We start from the raw sequence: 10,836 nt of genomic DNA on the forward strand, positions 1-10,836 counted from the left end.
ACAGGAATGGACTACAACGCGTAAGTACAAGCCCAGTAAACCCTTTCCTTCCCAAATTGCTCTGGGTCACAGTGCTTATCACAGCAATAGAAAGCCTGGCTAAGACAACACTCACACACATAAAAGTTTAGAAAGGAAGGTGGAACTTGATCAAGGAAGACATCTGATGTTAATCCATGGCCTCCACATGTGCATTCATATGTGCACACACCCTAGTGCACACATGCACACACACACAACCATGGACATGTATGTGCCACCTCAACGTATAGATTAAAACAAGAAGGACCACCCCACATCTAAGATCTGTTTCTCAAATCAAAGCCCAAAGCAACCTGAAGAGAATTTTGAAGCAGAGATGCCGGCCCCCATGTAGAGTACACTGGCCTTACCTGTTGGTGGAGGAACCCAAGAATCTGTATTCTTTAAAGGGCTTATTAAAATGTCTATGGGGGGGGGCTGGAGAGACGGCTCAGAGGTTAAGAGCACTGACTGCTCTTCCAGAGGTCCCGCGTTCAATTCCCAGCAACCACATGGTGGCTCACGGCCATCTATAATGAGATCTGGCGCCCTCTTCTGGCATGCAAGCATACATGGAAGGAATGTTGTATACAAAATAAATAAATAAATCTTTAAAAAAATAAAAAATAAAATGTCTATGTGTTATAGGCTTGATCTCTAGCCTATGACATTACTGGGAGGTGGCAGAACATTTAAGGGGTGGGCCTAATGGGAAGGAAGCTGTAGTCAGACTTTCTTTGGATCACCAGTTCCCAAATAATGACACAGAGACTTCTTACTGATTATGAAAGTTTGGCCTTAGCTTAGGCTTGTTCCCAACTAACTCTTATAACTTAAATTAACCCATTTATATTAATTTATGGTCTGCCAATGTGGCTCATTACCTCTCCTTCATACTATATATCCAACTCCTTCTGCGTTCTCGCTGCGTTCCCTCGCTGACAAATCCCGCACACCGCATTCTTCTCTCTCCATGGAAGCCCTGCTTATTTTCTCCTGCCTGGCTATTGGCCATTCAGGTCTTCATTAAGTCAATCAGAAGGTGCCTTGGCAGAGACACATCTTCACAGTATACAAAAAGATTATCCTCCAACGGGAGGCAGATCATTGAGAGTGTGCGCTTGGAGGGGCAGTTGGGGCTCAAGCCCCTGCTTGTGTCCCTCCTTATGTCACAGTCATCACGAGATGAACAGCAAGCTCTCCACGACCTCAACAGAGGCCCCCAAACAACGGAGCTGAGGGATGATGTACCGAAACCTCTGAAAGGGTGAGCCGGAACAAGACTCTTTTCTGTTTAAGTTGTTCGAGGTCAGAGATTTAGTTATAGTAACACCAAGATGACTAAAGCAGAGCTCCCTGGTTGAGATGGGAAAGGTGGAAGGTGGTGGCCTTGGGTAGCGAGCAGTTCTTACAGGGAGTGTGGCCATCAGACAGTAGTGTGGTGACTTGAATGAAGATGTCCCCTAAAGGCTCAGATATTTGAAGACCTGCTTCACGGTGGGGGGGGGGAGGGGATGCTATTTGCGGAGGTTGTGTCACCTTTGGGAGCTGGAACTTTGATGGTGGGAGAGCATCACTTGGGAATGGGCTTTGAGTGTTTATAAATGTCAATCATGCTTGGGTTTGGAAAGGTCAGTTCTCAGCTTTCTGCTCCAGCCACCGTGCCTGCCGTTTGCAGCCATGCTTCCTTGCCATGATGGAACCTTAACCCGAATAAACCCTGCTGGAAGTTGCTGCATTTCATCACAGCAACAAAAATAACTAATAAAAGTAGCATCAGCCCCACCTCGGAACTTTCTAGACAGGGGCATTCTTTATCTACTTCAGAACTCCTTGCTCAGAAACTCTGAGGTGGAACCCAGAAATTTAGGTGCCAACCAGTCCTTTGAATAAATCCGATATGTTTGACAGCCCGTCTGCAAACTCTGAGAGATTCTCGACTTGCTCTCAGGCCAAAGCGAGGGCATCCATGCTACGCGTATTCTCGTCCTGCCAATCAGTACCTTTCCCTTGCTTTAGTCTGTGTCACTGCTGAAGTTTCTCCTACTGTTGAAGGTTTCAGACAGACAGTTGTCACAGCTTCTGACGTGTGACAGGCCCTGGACTCTCAGGCAACTATAATATCCTCTGGGTATTCCTACATTGACCCATCCTCAACCTCCCTCGGCTGGTCCTGTGAACTGAGGCACAGCTTTGCAACCCTGCGGAGTCGGGTGTAGAATACAGACAGAAATCCTGTGCTGTTCTCTTGTCAACAGCTTTTGCACTGACTGTAACCTGAGGGCAAGTGTTTGCCTCCCTGGCTTGGTCCCGAGCACTTGAGAGGTGTTATTTTTGCTCGACACAGCTCTGGAATTCAAAGCAGCTGGAGAATCTGAGGGAGGGCATGCCCTGAAGCCATGAAGGAGCAGAGCTGTGTCCCACGGTTCCACAGGCTGTGCTGCCTTGTTCCAACTTGTGGGAAGGATATTCTATCATCCAGTATAAAAGCAGAGCCTTCCTAGCCCATTTCAGGCATAGAAAGCAAATTGGGGCTTGCCCCCTTTCTCCTTTGAAATGCAACCATCCCCCAGAGTGATGAACTACACGCATCCTTTGCCTGAGGATTGACCTGTGGAATCCAGTGTCTGGATCAGATATGGCAGTGCCACTGACGTGTAGGCGGGTGAGAGAAATTCCAAAGTATTCCAATGACAGAGAACCAAAGGACGTGTGTCTATCAAGACATGTCTTTAAAAGAATTTGCCCACGCACACATGAATGAAGGCTGATGTGATGGTTAACACAGCCCAGCCAGCAAGTCTAGGAAGAGACGAGCCTCTGAGCACGTCTGTGCAGGGTGGGGCTGGAGGTGGGGTGGTCTATTTCTGGATGAGGTCATTGAAGCGGAAGACCTAGGCAGCACCATCCCACAGCCTGCAATCTCGGGTTGCATTAAGAGGAGAAGTGGGTGCAGCAGTTAAAGACCTCCACTGGTGTGATGTCCCCTTGCCTGGAAAAGCTGGTCTTTTTCTTACTATAGACTGCATTCTTCATTTAAGTCCACCATATCATTTGTTTTGTTGTTGTTGTTTATTTGTTTGCTTGTTTCTGATTTTGATTTTTAAGTCAGGGTCTCTGGGGTGGTTTGAATAAAATGGTCCCCAAAGTCCCCTAGGGAGTGGCACTATTAGGAGGTGTGGCCTTGCTGGAGTAGGTGTGACTTTGTTGGAGGAAGTCTGTCACTGTGAGTGGGCTTTGAGGTCTCAGATGCTCAAGCCATACCCTGTGGATCAAGATGTGGAATTCTCAGCTCCACCTCACAGAAGTTGGTACCAGAGATCGGGGTATTGTTGTGATAGGCCAGGTCATGTTTTGTTTTGTTTTGTTTTGTTTTTGTTTTTGATTTGGAGGAATATAAACTTTGGGACTTCAGGTTAGGATAGCAGTGGAATACTTTAAGCATTGGTTAATGGGTCATACTTGTAGGAACATTGAAGACAGTGGTGTTGAGGGATTTGAATTGTGGGGGTCCAGCTCAAGAGGTCTCAGAGGAAAAGAATTTTAGTATGTGGCCTAGAGACTATTCTTGAGATACTTTGGCAAAGAATGCAGTTGCTTTTTGTCCTTGGCCAAAAATACATAAATAAATAAATCTGTCTGAGGCTAAAGTTTTGAATTAACTGTGTTGGCAGAAGAAATCTCAATACAGCCTAGAATTGATTCTGTCTTATGGTTAAATCCTGTGTTCAAGGAGATAAACAGATTAAAGAAAAGTCTGATAGAATAAAGGGAGTGGTGACTTCAGGCCAAGGCTGCACCCACCTCAGCTTCCAACTTGTAAAAAGGAATAAAAGAACAGTTTATGTCCAGGTGTGGTGACTACACCTTTGACACCAGCACTGGAAAGACAGGCAAGCAGATCTCTGAGCTCAAGGCTAGTCTGGTCTACAGAGCAAGTTCCAGGACGGCCAAGCTTAGGGAGTGAAGGAAACCATTGAAAACAGAAAACAGAAAGAAAAAAGTTGGAGGTCTGACGACTGTTTTGATATCAGACATGGAGATGTAGAGTTTGGGGTCTGCCCAGCTGGTTTTCAGGAAGTCTTGTTTCCTCACTATGCTCCCCTCTTCCCTTTTTGAATGGTAACTTATAACTTGTGCCATTATGTGTTGGAAGGATGTGATCTACTTTTTAATTTTGATTTTTATAGGCGATTGCAGTTAAGAGATTGCATAAGTCTCAAAAGAGACTTTGAACTTTTAAACATTGTTGAGACTTTTGAAGTTGGACTAAATGCATTTTGCATTATGATTTGACTACAAGCCTGTAGGAGCCTGGGAGTAGAATGTGGTGGTTTGAATAGAATGGCCCCCATAGGCTCATAGGGAGTGACACCGTTAGTAGACGTGGCCTTGCTGGGTAAGTGTGGCTCTGTTAGAAGATGTGTGTTACTGTGGGTGGGCTTTGAGGCCTCAGATGCTCAAGTCATATCCAGTGTGGCAGTTTTTTCCTGTTGCCTGTGGATCAAAATGTAGAATTCAGCTATCTCTCCAGCACCCTGTCTGCCTGCATGCCGCCATGCTTCCCACCATGATGATAACAGACCAAACCTCCGAACTGTAACCCAGCCCCAACTAAATGTTTTCCTTTATAAGAGTTATGGTGGTCACAATGACTCTTCACGGCAGTGGAAACCCTAACTACGACCATCTTTCTAGAGAGTCCTGGCTATCCTGGAACTCAGAGATCTGCCTGCCCCTGCTTCCCAAGTGCTGGGATTACAAGTATGTGCCATCACATTGGCCTCCAAAGCACATTCAAAGAAATATTCAGAATAAATTTATCCAGCTATCCTGCTAACAATGGCCCAGGTGAGGTGGACATTGCCACACGGTTAAGTAAATCTGGAGTAGGAGAATTGTCCTCAACACCACACTGTGAGAGAGCTGTACTTGTTCAGTTTGGTGAACGAGGAGACCAGACTGCCCGATTCGTGTGCCTAGCCTGAGAGTAGCCAGCTCAGGTCTCTGGCTACCCTAGGGAATGTGGGAAATGAGATCTCTGAACACATGCGACTTTTCTATTAGTCTATGTGGATGCGTATCCAGATTATCCCATGTGCGGGGGCCAGAGTTGGAACCACCCTCACTCAGTGGCTTTTTCCCAAAGTAGTCAGCCTCTCTGCTGGTACCTGTGGGGTCAAGGCAGAACCCCAAGCTCCCCTGAGACTATCAAGCTTAGAAGGGGTTTCAATCACTCATAACTGAAAAAAGACATTTCCTGTGTGTGTTTGGAGATGTAGACAGGTGAATGGGTATGACTATACATATGGCACAAGTATGCAGACATAGCATGTATGTTTATGTATGTATGTATATGTTATATCACACATATGCCATCTTCTGTATTTAGCAGAACAGACTATTATAAAGATCCCTTTTGGATCTGGGGGTTGGCTCAGTGGTTAAAGTGCTTGCAGCACAAGCAAAAAGATGAGAGTTCAAACCCCCAGGATCCATGTAAATGCCAGGTGGATGTGTCAACCAGCCTGCCATTCCAACTTGGAGGGCAGAGACAGGTGATCCCAGAAGCAAGCTGGCTGGTTGTGGAGGGCCGGACCACATTCTCCATTGCTTCTAGGAACAAAGGTAGAGATTGACCTCGGTGACCCCAAGGTGTGGTGGTACACGCCTTTAGTCCTGATGCCCGGGCGGCAGAGGCAGATTGACCTCTGTGACCTCAAGGCGTGGTAGTATACGCCTTTGGTCCCAATGCCTGGGAGGCAGAGACAAGCAGATCTCTGTGAGTTCAAGGTGATGTAGCACACGCCTTTAATCCCAGCGCACGTGCTTGGTAACTCTCTACCGCTGCGTCCCTGCCTACTCCCGAGGCATCATCTGGGATAATGGGCAGTGAACCAATCAAAGAGTGACACGTCCAAAGCAGGGTCTGTTTCCTATATAAGGGATGGGTTCCATCTTATCTGGGTCTCCGCCATGTTGGCTGATGCCCGCTCTCCCAAGGGGCATTAAAGCTTTACTGCAGAAGTATCCTATGTGTACCGCGTGGTTCTTGCTGGCGAGACGGTAGCGCGGGACAGCTGGTGATCCTAGCTGTATGGTGAACTCTGGGTTTGACTGAGAGACCCTGCTCCAAGGATACTGTAGATTGAAGAAGATTCCTTAGATCAATCTAGGGCCCACATACACACAGCTATATGTATACCCCACACATACGGGTACATGAATACTCACATGCACATACGCCATACACATATACATACGAAAAGGGAAAAAACCGAAACCCCATGCCAAGTCACTGTAAACATAAAGTCCCCAGGCACTGTGAATTTGATTTCTCCATCCTTTTTCTGGGAGTCTCCTAAAGAGGGCCTGTACTAGTTAATTTGTTGTTGCTTTAACCAAATACCTAATAGAAGCCACTTAAGAGAAGAGAGGCTTATTTGGGTTCATGGTTGAGGGGACACAGTCCATCATGGTGAGGAAGGCATGTTGACACCTCCAGCTTCTACCTGTGGCAGCAGGGGCACTAAGGAGTGCTTGTCACATTGTGGAGGATTAGGAAGCAGAGAAAGTATACCTGGAAGCAGACTGGGCTGTAATCCTCAAAAACCAGCCCCCCCCCCACGGACCGACCCCAGCCATCCGTCCTTTCCCGAATGCTTCACACTCTCCCAGAATGGCACTATGGCAGGGGACGAAATGGATCTAAGCCATAAGACGATCTCTTGAGCACAAGCTTGCCCAGAAACCACCAGCCATCCCGGGGGCAAACAACACTTAAAGCACAGAATCACCACTACCCAATTGCTTCCAGGCACTTCCTCCCACCCCCCTTGTGGCCCACACCCTTACAAATCTCATTAGCTCTGGCAGCGACACAGTTCAGACACATTTGAGCACAATTCTTTGTACTTAATGCTTCAGAGCTCACCGCCAGAACAATGGATACATTAGGCTGTGATTCTCTAGTGTCCTTACTGACGATGAAAGGGAGAAGGCAGAAAGGGAGGGAGTAAGGGAGAGAGGAAAAACAATGAACAGGGAAAAAATCTCCCCTAAAGGGAATTGAAGCCTTCACGGCTGGGGTCAGAAACTGTACCATCTCTCCTACTTAGCCAGTAGGGTTCAGCTTGAGTGGAACCCTTGTGTAGAGGCGAGAGCATACAGGCTGTGGTGTCTGCCTGAATCATTTGGATGTGTTGAACATTATGCAGAGTTAAACTGGCCTTGCTGTCTTTGCCTGGCTAATGCTACCAACAGAGCCTAAATAGCCTCCTTGCCCCTGCTACTTCCTATCACCTTCAGACCTGTGAAGGTTTAGCTGACCATGCCCCGCCCAGACCCAGCTCAATCCTTCTATCTGGGGTTGTATCCTTTAATGCAGTGGTTCTCAGCCTTCCTAATGCTACAACCCTTTATCATGTAGACCGAAGTTTCTGTCCCACCAGGTCCCACAGCCGTTTAGTCCCAACTAAACGCACAGAGACTTATATTAATTGTAAATTGTTTGGCCTATTGCTCACGCTTATTACTATAACTGTTACAATTTAAATTAACCCATAATTCTTATCTATGTTTAGCCACATGATTTGGTACCTTTTCTCAGTAAGGGGACCTCTTCCTGTTTCCTCTGCGTCTGGCTGAGGTCTCTCCTGACTCTGCCTTCTTTCTCCCTCTATCTCTGCTTGGATTTCCTGCCTATTCTGCTATATTCTGTTCTGCCATAGGCCAAAGCAACTTCTTTTTTTTTTAAGATTTATTAATTACATATACAATATTCTGTATGTATGTATGCTGCAGGCCAGAAGAGGGCACCAGATCTCATTACAGATGGTTGTGAGCCACCACGTGGTTACCGGGAATTGAACTCAGGACCTCTGGAAGAGCAGTCAGTACTCTTAACCTCTGAGCCATCCCTCCAGCCCCCAAAGCAACTTCTTTATTAACTAATGGTAATAAAACATATTCATGGCACACAGAGGAGCATCCCACTCACTTTAATACAGTTCCTCATGTTGTGGGAACTCTCGACCATACAATTATTTTCATTGCTACATCATAGCCATAATTTTGCTACTGTTGTGAATTATAATGTAAATATCTGTGTTTTCCAATGGTCTTAGGCCACCCCTGTGAAAGGGTCATTTGGACCCCAAGGGGTTCGTGACCCACAGGTTGAGAATCACCGCTTTAAGGCATAGGTGGGGCCAAACGGGAGAAGTGAGAAGAGCCGCTACTAGGAGGGGCTATGAGAAAGAAATCCTAAAATGGACTCCCAGGGGTAGAGAAGGAAGCAGCTGAAATTCTCAGATGGGCGTGGCCAAAGGGAGGCCAGGCTCTGCCCAGAAGGGACAGGTGCAGGGGTGATTAGGGGAGCTGGCCCTAGTAGGATATAAAGGGAGACTTTAAAATATATTTTTGTCTTTTATCACGCTGATTTCCCCCCTTGAGCATTATTATGGATGGAACAGAGAAGGTTCTCAAGAAATAGCTTCAGACGGCAGCTTTTAAACGGTTTCTCTAGTGCAGGGAGGATTCCCAGGTGAGGAGAAATAGGGAAATCTCATGTGCTGAATCTCGGGAAGAGAGAAGGAATCCCATTCTCCAGTATGGGCTACAGAGGTAGTGTAGTTTTTCCTATAAATGATACCTCACCCTCAAAGCTACTAACTGCAGTCTCGTGAAGGAGCGGCTGGCTCCAGTGACTGGAGACCCAGTCTGTTTTAGCCAGCAAGACTTGGAGACAGGGAGATCACTCAGCCAGAAAAGTGTGTTCCTTGTACATAAGAACCCCTCTCTCAAAAGCAAGGTGGGGGGCTGGGGAGATGGTCCTGCGAGGTTACCCCACTCCCAGCTTAGCAATCTCAGTTCATCCACAAGGACCCACAGGTTAGCTATCCTAGCCACTACAAGGATGCTCATAAATAAATAAGCACTCTCTTATTAATAAATACACTCTCTCTAAATAAATAAACAAGCTTTCAAAAACAAACAAACAAACCACGGTGGAGAGTCTGGAGGCTGACCTGTTGTCTCGACAGGCCTTTCTCTCCATCAGTAGAAGGACGGCGCATGCGCTCTGCTCCATACCTGGCTAAAAGCGCTACGGGTTCTGACAGCTGTGAGGTACCAATGCTCAGCTGACTGTGCGTCTTTGTTATCTTAAGCTTCTCTGGAAACGTCTAGACTCTAGATGGTCCTGGTCTCCTTCACTGTTCATTTACTGTTAGAAAATCTGCCAGTGGAGGCGGCTTGACTTGGGTTTTTCATGTCAAGTGGGTCTTGCTCTTGTGTGACACCCCTTGTGTCGAGCATCTAGCAAGGCTGACCCTGGGATCTAGACCCAGGCTCCCTGTCAGTCTGCGTGTGGTTCACAGGCTTCCAGACTTCTCCTTCCAGGTCAGGGGAAAGAAAAATTCTACCTATGCTCCTCTCGAAGGCACTGGATGCTAGCACCAGCTCTCCCACGAGCTTGGACATCTATTAGAGAAACCACGCCTGCTTTACATAACAAACCTAAGGACTGGCTACCCTGAGGCCCCAGAAACAGCCCTCAAGGGCTACTGGTCACAGAGCCTGTGCCACCTTCAGAAACTGAATGACAGAGAGGTTGTGGCATTGCCACCTTGAAGGACAGGGTCTCCTGTCCTCCATGCACCTGAGATTATCCTGGCTGTTCCTGTCCAAGTCTGGCTAATGCACTGCCAGGCATCCTTCATGAGATTCTTTAGCCTTTTGCCCACCTGCCACCTGTTTCTGTTACCTGCTCCATGGTCCTTTGACGTCCCATCTCCCTGCTCCCTGCTCCCACCTGTTCCATGCTCTCGACATTTCTTGCTTTTTTCAACTGCCTCCTAATGTCCTCCATTTAACTGGGGCTGTCCTACAGTTCAAAGGTTTGGTCCATTGTCATCATGGAGGAAAGCATGGCGGTGTGCAGCAGACACAGTGCCGGAGAGGGAGCTGTGAGTTCTACATTTTGATCGGCAGACAGCAGAAGGAGAGTGCGTGCCACACTGGGCCTAGATTGAACATAGGAGACCTCAAAGCCCACCCCCACGGTGACACACTTCCTCCAACAAGGCCACGCCTCCTCATAGTGCCACTCCCTATGGGTCAAGCCTTCAAAAACATGCGTCTTTGAGAGTCATGCCTATTCAAACCACCCCAGAGGTCACCATATGAGGAACTGTACTAAATAAAGGGTCACAGCGTTAGGAAGACGGAGAACCTAATTTACCCCAGCCCCCAAAGGAGGAAAGAAGAACTTTCCATATGCACCCAGACTACAGTGCCATCGTTGACAATTGCTACACCATGCTAGTGCCACCAAAGTCCCCTAACAGCTCACTGACCATGTAGAAGTAATACCCTTCAAAATGTCAAAAGATGTGTCTCCAAGAGGCAAAGCTGTGACATGCTGTTATGGGAAAGGCCATCGGCAGAAGCCAGGCCAGTACCCTGCATGAACCCTCCCACTGAACACTAGGTATGGTTATTTGCTAAGGATGGCACGGGTATCGGGGACTCTGGTGCTGGGACAGAGATAAAAAGCCACCGTCTGGACAGTTTAACAAGTACAAAGCGGTGTGACTGCCATGTGCCAGTCAGAGCTGGAGGTGGTTATGTGGGCAGTCGCCCAGAGAAGGCTGCCCAGAATGAAAACATTCTTCCATCCTCAGAGGCCAAGGTGTCAGCAACCACTTCAGGAAACACTGTCAAGTTCCTCGTGGCCTGCCTTCCTGAGACACCACCTGACCAGCCTCGGAGTTGTGACTAAGGAAGGAATTCAGACCTTCTGACCAGGAGGAT

Source organism: Myodes glareolus, chromosome 6 (assembly GCF_982192425.1).
Source record: "Myodes glareolus chromosome 6, mMyoGla1.1, whole genome shotgun sequence".
NCBI classification, from domain to species: Eukaryota; Metazoa; Chordata; class Mammalia; order Rodentia; family Cricetidae; genus Myodes; species Myodes glareolus.